General features: G+C 36.5%; 2 pseudogenes; one reads left to right on the top strand and one right to left on the bottom strand.

Moving 5' to 3' along the window:
• Positions 1-1,385: 1,385 nt before the first annotated feature.
• Positions 1,386-3,457, top strand: LOC138142015 (olfactory receptor 10J4-like; annotated as a pseudogene).
• Positions 3,458-17,384: 13,927 nt separating this feature from the next.
• On the bottom strand, positions 17,385-18,423 carry LOC138141936 (olfactory receptor 4L1-like; annotated as a pseudogene).
• Between the last annotated feature and the right edge of the window lie 842 nt (positions 18,424-19,265).

The raw sequence follows: 19,265 nt of genomic DNA, 5'->3' as shown, positions 1-19,265 counted from the left end.
TGTTTTACTCTCCTCCATTCACTTTACAATCTAGTGACACTGGCTTACTTGCAGTTGCTTAAATGTTCTACACACCATTTCCAGTTTCTTTGCCTCAGTCTGTCCTTCATGCCTATGTCCCCTGTGGAGAATGCTCCACTGCCTCACCTGTGCCTCTTACTTTCTCTGGCTTCTTTCAGGAGTCACCTAATATCTTAGCTTTTGTAGGAGGCCTTTCCTAGTCTCTATCAATTTCCAATACCTTTCCTTTCAGATTATTTTTATCTATTCTGTACATAACTTGTATTTATCTAGGGATAGAGTGCTGGGCCTGGAGTCAGGAAGAATTCAAATCTGAATTGTGACTTCAAATCTGGCAAATCCTGTAATGGTAATCCTCTTCACACAGCCTATAATCCAATATCACTAAGTCCCTATGTCCTTAGGAGCTGTCTATGGTTTATAAACGTTAAGGGACTTCCCCAGAGTTCCATGACTAGCAACTAACAGGGAGAATTTGAACTAAGATCTTTCTAATTCCAAGCCAGTAACTATATCCTCTATGTGAGGCTGCTTCAACATTGATGCTAATGTTATCAGGAGAAATAACCATAAATAACTTTTTAGTCACCTCAATGAGAAAGAGTATCATATTATCCTCCTGAATGGGATTTTGATTGGGAAGGACAGAAGAGCACAAGGCATTAAGGTTGTGGTTGCTCCCACCTGGGAATATGAAAGACAGGACACATGAAGGAAAATCTCCGAAAGTCCAAATCAGTATTTTACAGTTTCACAACTTTGCTAAGGGCCTAACCTATCTGACTTGCATGGACCATGAGCCTGCTCTAGAGTTACATTTCTTATTTTCTTATAAAATCACATGAGGATTCAAACTATTATGCTAATGGAAGCTTACACTTCTACTTTTAGTCCTGTGAACTAAATATTAGGTAATACAAATTTTATTATTTAAATTTTACAGATAGCCTGAAGCATAGAGAGGTTAAATTCATAGTCACAGAGTCAGTCAATGTTACAGTAAAGACTCTAATCCCAATCTTCTGTGTCTAAGCACAGTTATCATACCATGTTGTTTACTTTCTGGGAGGGCATAGAAGCACTTGTTCATGAAAAGCAACAGCTCTTCATAGCTTAATACAAGCATTTCAGGAGGCTCACTGGTGCTTCCAGTTCCACATTGGCAACCAAATCAGCTCCCTTCCTCTTGGGTATGGGAACCCGCATGTCCAAGATAACCTCTCCTCCCCACCCCCCACTACAGACACATTGCCTAGAATTATGGGCATTTGTCTTGGTGAAGAAAATGTTCATTCAACTCTTATTGAAATTGAAGTTGAGCTAGGGTGGAATCAAATGGAGCCCAAATCTTATAGATTTATAAAATGTCAGAGCTGGAAGTTAACTTAGGGATCAATCCCTTTAATCTAAAAAGGAGAAAAACGAACCCAGACCTAGTTTCAGAGCAGGAATTAGATATTATATCTGAAAAAAAGAAGAAATTCATTCGAATTGTTGTGCCAGTAGTGGCCTCCCTCAGGGAAGGTACAGGAACACTGTACTTCTGGGGCAAGAGACACATCTTTGGTCACGTAACTCAGGACAAGGACAGAAGAAAACTTAAGGCCTTCTAAGTATATCTTGGGTCTGAACTCAAAGCCAAAACCCTGTGTCTAAAACTGTCCCCAAAACCCATCCTCTGAATGTAGGGGGGCATTGTTTTGATCTGTTCCTCCTCTTTTTTGGGTTGCCTGATCCTCCTGCTCAAAACTCTAGACTCTAGGGCTGGAGAAAATTTGAAAAGTCAGAGAAGACAAACTTCAGTGGAAAGAAAAATCCCAGGGATTGGGAGACAAAGATGATTCAGAAAGCCATAGTTTAAATACTGCCTCCCCTCTCTCTCCTTCTCACCAAACAAGTCCCTTATTTTTCCAACTACAGTGGGCAGGGAATACAGTGTAATTCTAAACCTGTCTCTGGTCCTAGGCTTCTTCCTCTCCCCTGGCTAGTTTACATACTTCAAAAAATTTCCTCTAAAGATGTTGCCCATCTAAGAAGTTAACTTTCTGATTCAATACTGTACCTCCCTCCCCATCCACAGACTGAGAGAGACTAGATTTTATCAGCCTTGCACTTTGCCTGAGGAATCCTAGAAGACAATCAAGCTGCTCCCCAGGGTGATCTACTGCTTTGTAACAAACAAGCTGCTCCCCTGGATGGGACGTATTTATATCTCCCCTTTTGCCAGCTTGTCACAGACTCATCCTTCACCCCAAGTGTGCCATCCTCAGAGTATCCCTTCCTTTTTTCTAGTAAAATTAAATCTTGTCGATAGCCCTTTGAATGTTATACCCAGAAGAAAATATTCCCTGCTTGGGTCAAAGCCTCTGTCACTAGGCCCTTGTTTCAGTTCTAATTTTTATACCTTCCCATTCCAACATACATTAGTTCCCTGACATTTTCTCTTTCATGGCTACATCTTCCCTCTGTCTGAATCCTTTCCCTCTCTTTTCTCTTTCAGAGTGACAGGGTCCTTCTTAATGCCAAAGCTGAATTTCATAAGTGTAAATGAGTTTACTTTGAGGGATTTTCCAGCTTCAGGTGGAAGTACTGTCTCCTTTTTTTCATAATTTTCCTGCTTCTGTACTTGCTGGCTCTGACTGGCAATTACATCATTGTGACCATCATCCACCTTGACCATAATCTTCACACACCGATAAATTTCTTTCTGAGTGTCTTTTTCGTGTCTGGGGTATGCCATTTTGGCCATAATTCACCAGAAGCTGACTGGCCCTGTGAGCCCATTACAACCCATTGCTCTCCCAGAATGTGGCACACAGCTCTTTGTCTACCTTACCTTTGCTATCAACAATTGCTTATTGCTTTCTGCAATGGATTATGATCTCTATGTAGCCATCTGTGACCCTCTATAGTACTCAGTCATCGTGGAGAAAAGAGGAATGCATTCAGTTGGCATGTGGGTCATTAGTAATTGACTTTAGTATGCCCACTCTTCTGTTGGCATGTGTGTTTAACCTCCCTTTCTGTGAGGCCAGCATTATCTCCTGCTTTTTCTGTGATGTCTGGCCCCTCTTGAAACTTTCCTGTGTTGACCTCACTATCTATGCAATAATTACTTTTGTGATCTGTGTGTGTGTGTGTGTCATTGTGTTGCTCATGGGCTCATTATTCTTCTCTCATGTCTCAGTTATCTCCACTATCCTCAAGGTTGCCTCTGCTGAAGGCAGAAAGAAGGTCTTTGCTATATGTGCCTCCCATCTTACTGTAGTCATCATCCACTATAGCTGTGCTTCCACTGTTTACCACAGACCCAAATCCCAGAACTCTCTGGAGCAAGACAGACTTATTTTCTGTGACCTACACTGTCATCACTCCACTTCTGATCCTTGTTGTATATAGCTTAAGGAACAAGGCTGTCAAAAATTCCCTGTGCTGAACTCTGGGCAAGAAACCCCCCTCCTTTTAGTTAACTGAACCAGAAAAGATCATTTAATGACAGTCCTATTTTTCCAATATCTGGAAATCATGCATATCTGATTCTTTATCCCACTGATTGTTGGGATTGAGATGACTATTGTATCTTATAGTAAGGGGGTAGAACCCTTTCAGGTATGTCCTTTTAGAGTAGAATGGTAATGGCCTCTGGATTAATGAAGAGATAATGGATATATGATCTGTTTATTTGGGGGCAATGATTTTTCCCAAAACCTGGAAAGGCTCATATATGGGGTAGACATGGAGGAGACAAGATGGAAATCCCAGGATGTGACCTGAAATAGAACATTGAGAAAATGTGTGATCAATACAGGAAAAAAAGGAAAAATAAATAAGACAAGTTTAAAGAACAGACACACACTAGATTTTAGTTATATTAAAGAAGACAGATGGGAAGTGAAGGGTACTGGAGTGAAAAATGCAGAACTAAAGAAATTCCTATGTTATACTTACCTCCTAAACTGGACAAAACTGGACTTGGTAACTACATTCACTATTTATACTTTGCAGTCTTGTATACAATCTGCACCTAGTACTTCCTTATACTAAAAGCAGCTGGGCTGAATGTGATGTTGCTAAAGATGTAGTATGAAGGATAATTGCTGGAGAGCCTTTAGGGACAAGGTTATATTCATAGAATCAAAGAGTTTGTGAACTGGAAAGGACCACAGCAGCCAGTATTCCAACTCATCCACAACAGGAAACCCCGTCATAACATTCTGGACAAATGGTTTTCCAGCTTCTCCATGAAGACCTCCAAGAAAAGGAGATCTACACATCTCAGGGCAGATCATTCTATATTCAGACAAGAATTATTAAGAAGTTTTTCCTGATGTCAATCCTAAATTTGCTTCTTTTTAACTTCTAATTATAGATCCTAGCTCTGTACCCTTAGGGAAAATGACACAAACCTAATTTCTTGATAACCCTTCTAACACTTAAAACCTTTCTTATGTCCCCACTCCTCAAACTGTCTTCTCTTTTTCATGCTAAACTTGCCCATCTTTTGATTATTCTCATGTCATGGGCTCAAGGCCCTTCACCATCCTTATTACTTTTCTCCCAATAACCTAGCCTATCAATTTTCTTCATAAATTCTGGTGCACAGAACTGACAAAGCAGTCCCAATGAGGTCTAATGAAGGCAAAAAAGTGTTACTTCCACAGGAGTGAGCTGATGTCTGTTCTAACTTACTCAGTTTTCCCTGAGAGCATTTATACTTCAGAATTTGGCAAATGCTTCAAATCAAGGCTTAATTTATTGCTTTATTGATTTCTAGGCTTTAAAAATGATGGAGAAAATGTTAATGATACAGATTAAACTTAAAATTGTGTCATGTATGCATTTTTTGAGAATGGTGGCTACATGTTTGGACTCTCACCTCGCTATTCCTGAAAGATCATATTGACCTTGCAGTTTTCTAAAACCTCTGAATCTTTTCTCAGAACAACCACTTTTTATCCACACCTCTCCCTTATTTTACTTGCAAAATTGACATTTTTGTACCCAAGTGCAAGACTTTGCATTTATCCCTATGGAATTTTATCCTATTGTATTCATCTCAATGCTCCAGTTCTTTACAGTGCTTTGGGATCCTAATTCTGTCATCTGCTGCATTAGTTATCCCTTCTAGCTGAGTGTCATGTGTAGATTTCATGCCTTTTCCAAAGTCATTAATTAAAATGCTAAATAGTAGGTTGGGGCCAAAAACAAATCCCTGGGGTACTCCATCTATTAGATACTCCCTGCCTTCTCAACATCGCTCCATTAACAATTGTTTTTTTAAGTCCAATCATCTAGCCTGTTTGGAATCCATCTGATTATATATTGTCTAACATATCTCTCTATCTTCTCCACAAGAATAGTATGAAATTTTTATCATAAACTTAGCAGGAGTCTAGGTAAGCTCTATCCACATCATCTATGAGATTTTTAATCTTAAATGAGCTTAAATTGACATATCTTCTTAGCAAAGATACTGGAGTGGTTTTCCATTTCCTTCTCCAGTTATTTTATAGATGAAGAACTGAGGCAAATACAATTAAGTGACTTGCCTAGGGTCACACAGCTAGTAAGTATCTGGATCCAGATTTAAACTCACAAAGATGAGTCTTCCTAACTCCAAGTCTGCTGTGCCACCAAGGTGCCCTCTCATGTTATATAGTTTTCACTAAGTTTCATGTGCCAATTGGTATCACTGTCACTTAGGAAGAGCATCAGTCATTCTTGGAAATGTTATTTTAACACCTTATTTATTGACCTCAGTGTATAAAGTCATGGCCACAAATTGAGTCAACTATGACTAAACACCCTCTGTGAGCAGAGGCCTGGATTAATAATAATACTTTAAATTTTATGAGAATTGAAGAGTTTATTAAGTTAGGGCACATATTATTACTCCCTACTTTTCCTGACTGTAATGTTAATGGGATTTAAGATTTTCCCCACCCATTAATAGACCTCCTGTGGAGACCATTAAGGGAAGCTTACTAAGGGGAACCTTGCTTGTAGGAAGGCTTTCACACCTTTTGCTAATTTCTAATTAGGCACTGAGTCATGAAGGTTGTGATGCCTTCTGGCTCTGAGAAATGTGTGTGTGTGTGTATATATATATATATAGTATGTATGTATTCTGAGTTTGTATTTTCTGTGGGAGCTCACTTATGGAAGGATCTTGTGATTACCTGGTTGAGATTCTGAGTGGCCATATGTTCAGAGCTCCCACCTGCTCAGATATAATGACTCTCTTAATCCAGGGATGCCTGTAAAGTACATACAATATTGCCTTTATTCGGGCAGTCAGAGCCCAGTCTGCTTTTTTTCTCTGAAATTCATGGTGCTGACTTTTCCCCTCAATTAGTGAATGTAATAAAAAAAAATTGTTGAACCCTTAAACAGCTATCTTTCCCAGTAAAGCAGATCTAAGAACCTGTGCTAGCAGTCATCCTGGGGATGCCAGTGTGGTTGCTGCTACACTGGCTCTGTTCCAGGTTCTTTAGATTTTTCTCCTTCTGCCCCAGCATACTTCTCACCCTGTGGGTGCCTCTGCCCCTGTGACCCCTTCTTCTGTTTGGTGAATTCCTGCTCAAGACTAACATCCACACTTATTTTTTTCTGGTTCTGTTCTTGACTATATACTTTTCCCTCTGCAATCAATCAATCAATCGTCTTTATTAAGCTCCCACTATGGACAGACATTATGCTAAGTTCGTGGGGATACAAGAAGAAGAAAAGATAGTACCTGCCCTCAGGAAGCTTACAATCTGATGGAGGAGACAAAATACAAATACATTACGTAAAGCAAGCTACGTTCAGGATAACTTTTAAAAATGACAGAAGAAAAGCACTAGAATTTAGAGGTAAAGGTTTTTGAGAAAACTTGAGAAAGTCTTTTCTGAGTTGGGACTTGAAAGAAGCTGGGGAAGTCAGTAGGTTGAGTTAAGGAGGAAGAGCGTTCCAGGAATGTGGGACAGACAGAGAAAATGCTCAGTCAAGAGATGAAGTATTTTTTCGTGGACAGCTAAAGATCAGTGTCACTGGATCAGAATATGTGTAAGTATAAGGTGTAAGAAAACTGGAAAGATAGAAGGGGCCTAGGTTTTGAAGGACTTTGAATGTCAAACAGAACATTTTATATTTGGAAGCAATAGGAAATACTGGAATTTATTAAGTAGGGGAGTAATATGATCAGACTTGCACTTTAGGAAAATTACTTTCATGACTGAATGAAGGAAGGTTTGGCTTGGGGAGAGACTTGAGGCAGGAAGGCCCACCTGCTCGTTATTACAATTATTCAGGAGTCAGGTGATGAGGCCCTGCACCAGACTGGTGACAATGTCAGAGGAGAGAAGTGGGCTTATTCGAGACATGTCTGAAAGGCAGTTGGAAATGTGACATTGGAACTCAGCAGGGAGGTTAGGGCAGAATAGGTAGATTTGAGAATCATCAAAATCAAATCCACAGGAGCTACTTAGACCACTAAATTAGACCACCAAGTAGTAAATGGGTAGAAGAGAAGAGGGCCCAGGACAGAACTCTGAGAGACACCTACAAGATCCAGGGTGTGAGGTAGAAGATTCACTCAAATGTTTGAAGGCAGGAATCCCACTTCTCTTAAGCCTTCTCTACTCTAAACTAAACCTCCCCAGTTCCTTCACCCAGTTTTCCTCTCAAGAGCCTGATCTCCAGTTGATTCACCATTTATAGTGATGCTCTTCTAGAAATGTTTCAGCTTGTCAATATCCTTCCCAACATGCTACACAGAATGGAAAACAACACTAGGTGTGGTTTGATTCTGGCACAATAATATAACCTGTTTCCTTGTGGATAAGATGCCTTCTTAACCATGATCCCATTTGTCTTTCTGCTGTGGCTGGCTAATATTGAACTTTCACTTCATTAAAATACCCAGACCTTTCCCACAAAAAAACTCGTCTAGTGAAATCTCCCCATACTATTCAGAGTGGATTTTTTTAAACCTAAGTGAAGGATTCTCCATTTATTCCTACTCAGTTTCATCTTATATTCACCTTATCATTCTAGCCTTTGAGAACTTTTTGTATCCTTACTCTGTTATGCAGTGTGTTAATTATCCCTCTCAAGGCCATGGCATCTGCATATGTAAAATGGGACTATTTAGATAGGTAAATCTTTGATCCACAGGGACTCTTTCCACAAGGACAGTTTTTAATTACTGAATAACCATCCTTCCTGCCTATTTTTTGTGATTTTGGACTTATCACATACCATGCTTTGGTTTTAATTGTGAATTATCAGTTGTGTTTTATTTCTCTACATTTCTGTTTTTAAAAATCTGCTACCATGTAACTTTCATAATAATTGTTCATAACGTAATTTGAAATGTGTCAATTCGATTCCTCCTTCTTTGTGTCATTCTTCCCGACAGTATTGTCTGTGTATTCCTCCATATGAATTCCATTAGCACCTTATCAAATTCTGTGAAATATTTATCACTATTTTGAATTTGGCTTCCATTGCCAACTTTATTGATTCACCTTAGTAATGAACACTGGATAGCCCTCAAATTATTTAATAATCCTTTTATTTCTGTTTAAATCTTTATAATGATCTTTTCACAGGACTATTAAGATTAATAACAAAATAGTTTATACTTTTATTGTTATTATATTTTTTCATAATTTTTAAAAATAACATACAAAATGCTAATTATTTTTGTGGGTTTATCTTAATGGCCTACTACCTTGCTAAAAGTATCATTTTTGTTGTTATTGGTTTTGCTCCCTTGGGTTTTTTAAGTGAGCCAACTTAACATCATTTCTATGCTTTTTAGTGTTTTTTTTTTTAATAAAAAATGAGTTTAAATTTTCTTGGAAGCTTTTTATGTATAAGTTAATATAATCATGATTTTATGTTTACTCTCATTGTTAATGTTTATTCTACCATTCTTCCTAATAATTAATCATCCTCAGTGGTATAAATCCTACTTAGAATTTGTTTTGTTAGTACTTAATATTTTAAATTAATAATCAACAGTGATATTAGCTCACCCTTGCCATGTTTAGGAGATAAGTACCATATTTGCCTTAGAAAGAATTAGTAAGAATGCTACATTTTAAAAAAAGCCAATTTGTATAGAATAGAAATTATTTATTACTTGAATGTTTGGTGCTCAATCCATCTGGTTTTAGTAACTTTTATATTGGATTTTTAAATGGCCTATTTGATATCTCATTCTGAGACTGATGCACTTATATTTGCTATTTTTCTTTAGCTGAGGTGTTTAATTTTTTTTTGTAGATAATCATTAACAAATGTAATGTTTAAAAGTTTTGCCTCTCTATCTTTGTATTCTCACTTTTTCTATTCAGTTCCTTCCATAGAGTCATCAAATCCAGTTTTAAGCACTATTTTCAATTCTATAATTTTGAATTTGTCTTTTTGTTTGATTTCTCTTATTCTATTACACAAATACTAATATTAACAGTAATCTCTAATTATTAAGAAAAATTTAATTGATATCTCTTATTTTATTGATAGTTTTTATTTTTACGTCACTTTCATTTATCAATATATCATTTTCCCGGGGCAGCCAGGTAGCACAGCAAGTAAGAGCACCAGCTCCAGTGTTGGGATGAGCTGGGGATCAAATCTGGGCTGGGATACTTAGCACCACACCCAGAAATAACTGGCCAAGAGCAAACTTGAGCAAGTTACTTAACCCTGATTGCTTAATATATATATATATATATATGTGTATATATATATATATACATATATATATATATAATTTTCCCTCTTCTCCTAGAATTTCATCTCCTTTACCAAAGAGCAAATAAGAGAAAAAAATCCCTCCAAAATCAACCAATATATTGAAAATTGAAAAAAACAACATGACAGAATGTCTAGTTTTCTATAGTCATATTCTTTTACCTTTGCAAAGAAATTAGATAGTTCTTTCTCATATAGCCTCTCTGGAGTTATTTAGTTATCATGGTTTCTTTTATGTTGGTTTAAAATAATATTTATTGACAGTTTTCACCTACACATTTCAAATCTACCAACTGCTTCATAGAACCATCTCTTATAACAAAGAATATAAAATTTGTACAATGAAAAGAGGAAAAAAATAACAGCTTAGAGAAAAAAAAACCTAAGTAACATACCAAAAAACTGTATTATATACAGTTTTCCACATCCTTTTCTAGTGTTTTTAATAGAAATGAGCACTCTATTTTGTTAGAGGCTTTTTCTTCATTTATAGATATAATCATAAGATTTTTGTTGTTTTTATTATTGATTTGGTCAATTATGCTGTTTTCCCAATATTGAGCCAGCTCTGTATTCATGCAATAAATTCTGCCTCATCTTAGTATATGATTAATATAAGACATTGTTATTATCTCCTTGCTATTATTTTATTTTAAAATTTTGCATCAATATTCATTAAAAATTGATCAATAATTTTCTTCCTCTGGTTTTGCTCTCCTTGGTTTAGGTATCAAAACCATATTTGTGTCATAGAAGGAATTTGGTAAGACACCTTTAGCGAATTTTTCCAAATAGTTTATATTGTATTGGGATTAATTGTTCCTTAAATGTTCGGTAGAATTCAATTTTAAAGCCAGCTTGATCCTGTGGATTTTTTGTTGTTGTTGTTGTTAGGGAGCTCATTGATGTCCTGTTTAATTTCTTTTTTACAGAGAGGGTTCTTTAAGTATTATACTTGCTCTTTTGGTAATCAGGTAATATATATATATATATATATATATATATATATATATATATATATATGTTAAGAAACATCTTATTGTGTTTACTGGAGAAATCAGGGGAAAAGCATAACTTGAAGAAAAATCCAATATGAGAGATCTCAGTATAAAGAAACAGTGAAAAAAAAAGTCAAAGTATTACAATAAAAACCATCCACACCAGCTGACATTGTCTTCTTCTATTTTGGGGTTACTAAAAAGTAACCCCCTCCCAATGTTCATTTAATCATCAAAATTCATCTTGGATCTCAGACGTCCCATGTAGTTGTCTGGTCTTTGAAAACATCTTTTATTGGACACTGTGTGATAGCTTTCTTCTTGGTAGATTTGCTTCTCTGGTTCCAAGTTACTTGTAGAAACTCCTCAGATGTTCCTGCTAAAATCTTTTTTTTAATCTTTTTTTTTTTCATTAATTTGTTTGTTTCCTTTTAGTTTGCGGGATTCAATTCCACAATTCCTTGAGTTTCACATTTTGTCCCCCTCCCTACCCTTCCCCCCCCCCATGGCAGCTTATAGTCAAGTATAGGATCTGTAAATACTTTCACATTATACATTAGTCAGGTTATAAGGATGGATTGTACCAGCTGGAATGAAAAATGGTAAAGAGGACATAAAACCAAATAAGAGAAGGAAAAAGATCAGGTATTTTGCTTCCACCTGGATATAAACTTAGTTCTTTCTAGTTCTTTCTCTGGATGCACATATTTCTCTCCAGGTAATTTATATTTTTGTAAGTAATCATCCATTTCACTTAGATTGCTAATTTTACCGATACATAATTGAACAAAAACCTTTGGAATGATTGTTTCAATTTCATTTTTAATGCTGGTAATTTTTTTTAAATAAAATTAATCAATGACTTTTTTTGTAAAACCAGCTTTGACTTTTATTTATTAGTTAAATATATTTTTTACTTTCAATTTTATTATTTTTCCTTTGCTTTTTAGGATTTCCATTTTGGTGTTTAATTGAATATTTTTAAGTGTGATTTTTAAAATTTTTTTTAGTTGTGTGCCCAATTCATTGATCTGCTCTTTCTTTCCTTCATTAATATATGCATTTGGGAAAACAAATTTTCCCCTAAATACTGCTTTGCCTGCATCCAACAAAATTTGAATTGTTGTTTTATTGTCATTCCCTTTAATGAAATTATTGGTTGTTTCTATGATTTATTCTTTGAACCACTCATTCTTTTAAGATTAGATTATTTAGCTTCCAATTAATTTTTAATCTATGTTTCCATGACCCTTAAAAACATAATTTTATTTCATTATGATCTGAAAAGGGTGCCTTGAATATTTCTTCTTTCTGCTTTTCTGCATTTGTTTGTGAGGTTTTTATGCCCTAACACATGGTAAATTTTTGTAAAAGTTTCATGTACAGCTGAAAAAAAGGTACACTCCCTTCTGCTCCCATTCAGTTTTCTCCAGAGGTCTATGATATCTCACTTTTCTAAAATTTTATTCATCCTTCTGACTTCTTTCTTAATTATTTTATGGTTAGATTTGTCTACTTCTGAGATGGGAACTTTGAGGTATCTTACTAGCAGAGTTTTACTGTCTATTTCCTCCTTCAATTCATTTAAATTTTCCTTTAAGTATTTGACTATACTATTTGATGTATATTTGTTTAGTGTTGATATTACTTCATTGTCTATGTTCTCCTTTAGCAAGATGTTATTTCTCTGCCTTTCCCTGATAATTAGGTCTATGCTGACTTTTGCTTTATCTGAGATCATGATTGCTACCTCTGCCTCCCCCCCTTTTACATCAGTTGAAGCATAATAAATTCTGCTCCATCCCCTTATTTTATTTCTGTGTGTATCTCTCTGTTTTAAGTGTGTTTCTTGTAAACAACATTCTTTTGAATTCTGGTTTCTAATCCAATCTGCTATATACTTCTGTTTTTAGGTGAGTTCATCTCATTTACATTCACTGTTATGAGTGCTAATTGTGCATTTCCCTCCATTCTATTTTCTTCTGTTTCTCTCTGTCTCTGTCTCTCTCTTTCTCTGTCTCTATCTCTCTCTGTCTCTGTCTGTCTCCCTCTCTGTGTGTCTCTGTCTCTGTCTCTCTTTCCCTCTCTCTGTCTCTCTCCTCAAAAGTGTTTGGTAACCACTGCTTTCTTTTATCCATCCTTCTTTTATAGCACCCCCCCCCCCCCATTCCCTTTCCATTCTACTTCCTTGCTGGGTTCGTGTTGATCCTTCATTTTGGAAGAGGATCAATGACATCATGGGTGATATCTTGATTTGTGTGTGTACGGGATTTAAGTGAGACAGAGTTGCATAGAGTCATCAACCTCACTCTCTCTTCCAGAGTCATCAAAGTCCAGTGGCAAGACAAAAGTCAAGATGACTGGTGATGATCTAGGATGCAGCAGATGACCTTGGCATCTTTGATAACTGATCAAGGTCTAAGCACTCCATCATGCTTGCCACCTTCATGGCCATTGGAACAAATAATTCTGATCCACTCATTCTGCAGGGTGAAATCTTAACATGCTTGGAGTAGAAATACTCCCAACTTACTCATGGGTATAAGGGTTGTCAGTTGTGTGTCCCTTTTTGAACCAATTTAGATGCAAGTGAGGTTTTAGTGTTTCCTGCCTCCTCCCATTTTCCTCTTCAGTGTAAAAGTTCTTCCTAGAAAATCTCTTTTATGTGAGATAATTTCCCCCATTCTTCCTTTCCCTTCCCCTTCTTCCTGGACATCTCTGTTTCTCACCTGTCCGTTTACTGCCACATTATCCCAACATAAATTGCATACTCCCACACCCTCTTTTTATATGAAATAATTCTAACTGCCATAATAATGGCAAAATTATTAGAATTTATATGTATCATCTTCCCATATAGAAGCTAAACAGTTTAACCTTATTGAGTCCCTTGTGATTTTTCTTTCATGTTTGGTTTTTTATGCTTCTTTTGAGTCTTATATTTGAAAGTCAATTTTTCCTATTCAGTTCTTTTCATCAGGAATGCTTTAAAGTCCTCGAATTAAATATCCATTTTTCCCCTTGAAGGATTATGCTCACTTTCGCTGAGTAGATTATTCTTGGTTGCGATCCCAGTTCTTTTCCTTTCTGGACTATCATATTTTAAGCCTTCTGCTCCTTTAATGTGGTAGCTGCTAAATCTTGTGCAATCTTGACTGCAGCTCCATAGTGTTTGAATGATTTCTTTTGGGCTACTGGAAGTATTTTCTCTTTGACCTCAGAGCTCTGAAATTTGTCTATAGATTTCCTGAGAATTTTTATTTTTACTCTTTCAGATGATGATTGGTGGAATCTTTCAATTTTTTAACCTTCTGATTCTATGATATTGGGGAATATTTCCCTAATTATTTCTGGAAATGTGATGTCTAAGATTTTTCTTTGCTCATGGCTTTCAGATAGTCTCATAATTCTTAACTTTTTTCTCTATTATCTATATCTGTTTTTCCGGTGAGATATTTCACATTTTCTTCTATTTTTTCACTTTTTAAACTTTGTTTATTGTTTCTTCCTGTTTCATGTAGTCATTAGCTTCAAGTTACCCAATTACAGAATCATTTTATTCAGTGAGTTTTTGTGCCTCTTTTCCCATTTGACCAATTCTACTTTTTAAGTAGTTATTTTCATCAGCAAATTTTGTTTCTCTTTTTCCATCTGGACAGATCTTTTTTTTTTTTTTTGCTTTTTAGAGGGCAATTGGGTTTAAGTGATTGCCCAAGGTCACATGGCTAATTTTTGTGTAAAGTGTCTGAGGCTGGATCTGATCCCAGGTTCTCCTGACTCCAGGGCCAGTTTTCTATTTACCATGCCACCTAACATCCTTTAAACAGATCTTTTTTTAAAGTGAATGATATATAATAATAGCAATATTGATAAGAGCAACAATAATAGCAACATTTATATAGAATTTTAAGATTTGTAAATCACTTTACATACTTGCCCATGATGGCACAGCCAGAAAATCTCTAAAGTAGGATTTGAACCCATGGGTCCTGACTCCAAGTCTAATTATTCTTCTTACTGCACAACTTACCAATCACCGTAGGACCTTTGGGGTTTCTTGGCCCCAGCTACAAGAGCTACCCCTACTATTCACATCTTTCCATGCCCACATCACTATCTGCAAGACTCCATTAGTATAGTACTCCTGCACAAAGTCATAGGGAGACAGTATTATCATTTTGGAGATTGACAAGTCTGTTTTTTAAGGTATTATTTTATTCAGTATTTTTTTTTTGTCTCTTTTACCAAACTGTTTATTATCTTTTCTTAATTAATTTCCTTAAGTTCCATTTCTTTACCCAATTTTTCCTTTAAGACTCTTATTGATTTTTTTTTAAAGCAATTGGGGTTAAGTAGCTTGCTCAAGGTTACACGGCCAGTTATTTCTGGGTGTGGCGCTAAGTATCTGAGCCCAGATTCGATACCAAGTCATCCTGACTCGGGGGCCGGTGCTCTTACTCACTGAGCCATGTGGCCACCCCTAAACAATTGGGGTAAGTAACTTGCTCAAGGTTATACAGCCAGGTGTTTCTGGGTGGGTGCTAAGTGTCTGAACCCGGATTCGATCCCAGGTCATCCCGACTCTGGGGCTGGTGCTTACTCACTGTGCTACCTGGCTGCACCTCTTATTGATTTTTAAAAGCATTCTTTAGCTCTTCCAGGAATTCTTGTTGGGTTTGTATTCAATTCACATGCTTTTCTTTGAGTTTTTGCTTATAATTGTTTTAATTTTTTGTATTCTTCTGAATTTCTGTCTTTATATTCACTGCCAGCATAGTAATTTTTTTATGGCCAGTTTCTTTTTTGCTTTGTTTGCTCATTTATTTTGGCTTTAACTGCTGAATTTTGAGCTTTATATTACTTTTGAGCTCTGTTGTTAGTGGAGAGAGGGGAGGGATATTCTTTCCAACTTTTTTACACTGCTGTTCTCTAAATTAATTCTGGGAATTTGGAAATTTTCAGTGCTTCCAAGATGGTGTGATCTGGGGAAAAGTGTCGTCACTGTTCTCCTGATCTTCTTTCCTTACCCAGAAAGGGCCTCTGATCCTTTGGGATTGCAATCAATTCTGCTTTTCAGGGGTCCTGTTACCTCAGACCAGAAGTAATCCTATTCCTCAGGGTCCCTGATCCCTTGTGACCAAAAGTGATACTGCTCCTCAGTTGCTCTCTCTTGACTAAAAGAGCTACTCTCTGCCCTTGAATTATGACCTAGAAATGGCTATAGGTCTTGAATTTGCCAAACATCCTCTGGCCCTGAATCCAGTGCTAGCATAAGGGTTCTCTGTAATCCTTTTCTGAGCAGTTTCTGGGTCCTCTTATTTTCTCTGACTCAATAGCTCCCCAAACTCCTGATGCCTCTGTTGCCACTATCTAGTCCCACTCCCCCATCTTGCCTCTGCTCCCAGAAGACCAGACAGTGAATCAGTTTTAAAATCTTTCTACAACCTCTCCAACATTGTCTATTTCCATATTTTATCATCTTTGTTAATTTACTCTGTGTGAAGTAAAACCTCAGTTATTTTAATTTAAATTTCTCGTTATTATTTGGAGCATTTTGAATATGGTTATTAATAGTTTGCACTTCCTTTGAGAACTGTTTGCAACTATCCTCTGAGCACTTTTCCCAGCAAATCTTGTCAAGATGGAAGTTCTTCCTCAAGTAATTTATGTTTTCAAGTTTATTGTATACTGGGTTACAGAGTTCAAATATTTCTAATCCTACCTTGTTTATTGTGTTACAGTAATCTACTTCTATATTTTTAAATAGTATCAAATAATTTTCATGGCATTGCTTTATTTTGAAGACTGGATGTGATATTGTCATTCATTCCTACTTCTTTTTCATTGTTTCTCATATTCTAGATCTTCTTTTCTTTCAAAGAAAATTTGTTACTCTTTTGCCTAACTCACTAAAGTAGATTGTAATGACACCAACTGTTTATATTAATTTAAAAATCTATATAAGTTAATCATGGTCCAGCCCTGAGCATGGAATATTCTGCTATTTATTAAAGTTATTCTTTATCTCTCTCTTTTTTTCTTAGTTTATTTTTATTAGAAATAAAACAAAGAGTGAATCTTCTCAATCAATTTATCAATAAGAAATATAATAAATTGGCCAAGTGTTTTGCATTCAAAGACAAAAGGACTTATTACCAGGTTGGCAATGAGGAGATGAATGTTTTATCCATAGAAAATCATAAACACCACAGATATTTTGTGATCTCTAATCAACTGCCCAAATAAATGAAAACTGGGTGAACTGAAATGTTGACTCTTTAAATAACATCTGGTCTATTTTATAGAATGTTTGTTGGTGACATTATTAATATAATAGCATTAACTACTTGATTTATCTAGTGCTTTAAGATTTGCAAAATACTTTAAAAGTATTATCTCATTTTATTCTCACAACAACCCTGGTGGGGGGAGGTATTGTTATTATCTCCATTGTACAGATGAAAAAAAAAAACTGAGGCAGACAAAGGTTAAGTGATTTGTCTAGAGTCCCACAGTTAAGAAGTGTCTAAGGCCACAGGTGAGTTCTGATCTTCCTGACTCCAAATCCAGCACTCTGTCGGCTACTCCATCTACCTTCATATTAAGTCTCATATAAAAGGTTTACCTAAAGCTAACATGGTGGGTCCTCAGTTTCTTCATTTCCACCTTCATGTCCTGATTCCTCAGAGTATAAATAATGGGATTCATCAAGGGAGTGATAACAGTATAAAACACAGAGAGAATTTTAGTCCCTGAAAAGTTGCTAAATGGCCAAGCATAAATGAAGATACATGGGCCAAAGAAAAGAGTCACTATGGTGATATGAGCAGACAGTGTAGATAGAGCTTTGGAGAGACCACCAGAGGAACGATTATGGACAGTGACCAGAATGACAGTGTAAGACACAAGCAAAAGAATGAAACAAATCAATGAGAGTAACCCACTGTCAGCAATGACAAAGAGTTCCAGGTTATAGGTGTCCTTACAAGCAAGTTTGATCACCAGTGGAAGGTCACAGAAAACATTGTCTGTAACATTGGGTCCACAAAAAAGCAAGTTTATAGTTAAAACCATTGGACTCATACTGTGTATGAAACCAATTGTCCATGATAATACCACAAACCCATGGAGAAGGTGACGGCTCATGATGGATGTGTAATGAAGAGGTTTACAAATAGCTAAAAAGGTGGCAATGAGGAAACTGAGGACCCACCATGTTAGCTTCAGGTAAAACTTTTATATGAGACTTAATATGAAGGTAGATGGAGTAGCTGACAGAGTGCTGGATTTGGAGTCATGTCAAAGGCCATGGCAATGAGGAGAGTCATCTCACTGCCCCCAAATAAATGCATGAAGAACATCTGGGTCATACATCCCCAAAGGGATATGGTTCTATGTTCCCTGAGCAAGTCTGCAAACACCTTGGGTGTAGTGACAGTGGAGAGGCACATGTTGAAAAAAGAGAGGTTGCCAAGGAAGAAATACATTGGAGAATTCAAATGGGAACTACATGTCACTGTGACCACAATGAGGAGGTTTCCTACAACAGTGGCACCATAGAGCATGAAAAATAAAAGAAAATAGAAAATCTGAAGTTCCCATGGTCCAGATAGACATAGTAAAAAAATTCAGAAATTGTGGATTTATTCATGAGCTCCATCAGTCCAGCTATTAGATGTTCCAGGTGTCCTTCTTGTGCTTCTCTTGCTTCTTGTATCTGAATGTCAAATTTTCTGTTCATCTATGGTTTTTCATCAAGAATGCTTGAAAGTCCTCTATTCCACTGAATGACCATATTTTCCCCTGAAACATGATACTCAGTTTTGCTAGGTAGGTGATTCTTGGTTTTAATCCCAGCTCCTTTGACCTCTGGAATATCGTATTCCAAGCCCTTCAATCCCTCAGTGTAGAAGCTGCCAGATCCTGGGTTATCCTGATTGTGTTTCCACAATATTCAAATTGTTTCCTCCTGGCTGCTTGTAATATTCTCTCCTTAATCTGGGAATTCCAGAACCTGGCTATATTCCTAGAAGTTTTCTTTTTGGGATCTTTTTCAGGAGGTGATTGATGGATTCTTTCAACCTCTTATTTTGCCCTCTGGTTCTAAAACATCAGGGCAGTTTTCTTTGAGAACTTCCTGGAGGATGATTTCTAGGTTCTTACTTTGATGATGGCTTTCAGGTAGTCCAATAATTTTTAAATTATCTCTCCTAGATCTATTTTCCAGATCAGTGGTTTTTCCCATGAGATATTTCACATTACCTTCTATTCTTTCATTTGTTTGGATCTGTTTAACAGCATCTTGATTTCTTATAAAGTCATTAGCTTCCATTTGCTCCAATCTAATTATGAAGCAATGATTCTCCTCAGTGAGCTATTGAGATTCTTTTTCCATATGGCAAATTTGGCTTTTTAAGGCATTCTTCTCCTCGTTGCCTTTTTGAGCCTCTTTTGCCATTTGAGTTAGTCTATTTTTTAAGGTATGGTTTTCCTCAGTCAGGC

Source organism: Petaurus breviceps, unplaced genomic scaffold (genome assembly GCF_028583685.1).
Source record: "Petaurus breviceps papuanus isolate PSGF00001 unplaced genomic scaffold, PetGlider_PUasm1.0 90510, whole genome shotgun sequence".
Lineage (NCBI taxonomy): Eukaryota > Metazoa > Chordata > Mammalia > Diprotodontia > Petauridae > Petaurus > Petaurus breviceps.
This window is presented reverse-complemented; position numbering and strand designations above follow the sequence as displayed.